General features: G+C 44.9%; 1 pseudogene; it reads right to left on the bottom strand.

The window, feature by feature from the left end:
* Positions 1–540: 540 nt before the first annotated feature.
* The window catches only part of LOC103600192, a 22760-nt pseudogene continuing 22539 nt past the window's right edge, over positions 541–761 (bottom strand).

Genomic DNA, 761 nt, shown 5'->3' with positions numbered 1-761 from the left:
CAAGACTAGAGTTAATTATGTATAAACACCAACAATCCACGTTAGAAGGCAGTCTTATTTGGAATCTAGGTATACCTAGTATTAATTCCCTTATGCTGTTGTTTTGGTTTTGGTTTTTTTTTTTTAACCCTTTCATGGTCTTATGACATTTTCATTGTTTTGAGAAAAACTTAAGGAACATTTTGTCAGGAACTGAGATAAATTTAGTACAGTATCCCCCAACAGTTTATTTTTATTCTGCACTAACAATTGAGAAGATCGTGACAGAATCTTTCTTTCCTGAGAGTAGAGATTTGAACACTCTACGTGAAAAGAGAATTAAACTAAGCACCGTAGTTTGTGTTTAAGGCAGCTTTGGCTATATTTATGGTAAGTAAATATGTTAATCATGTTTTGGGGTATTTTTTGACAGATATCTCTTGCTTCCATCTAGGTGACTCTTCCCATGACAGCTTGGAAAATGAAGTAAATGGGGATGTGGACGGTCCATGTAGTGACTTGACAAAGAAACTTGACCCCAGCAGAAGCATGGACTCTGTCTTAACCCTCAGTGACCACGGCCTTGACCAGCCTGAGGCGGAAGGCCTTGACCAGCCTGGGGCCGAAGGCCTTGACCAGCCTGAGGCGGAAGGCCTTGACCAGCCTGGGGCCGAAGGCCTTGACCAGCCTGAGGCGGAAGGCCTTGACCAGCCTGGGGCCGACGGCCTTGACCAGCCTGAGGCGGAAGGCCTTGACCAGCCTGGGGCCGAAGGCCTTGACCA

Source organism: Galeopterus variegatus, unplaced genomic scaffold (assembly GCF_000696425.1).
Source record: "Galeopterus variegatus unplaced genomic scaffold, G_variegatus-3.0.2 Scaffold3259, whole genome shotgun sequence".
NCBI lineage: Eukaryota > Metazoa > Chordata > Mammalia > Dermoptera > Cynocephalidae > Galeopterus > Galeopterus variegatus.
Note: the sequence above shows the minus strand (reverse complement) of the source record. Positions and strands in the feature narration are given on the sequence as shown.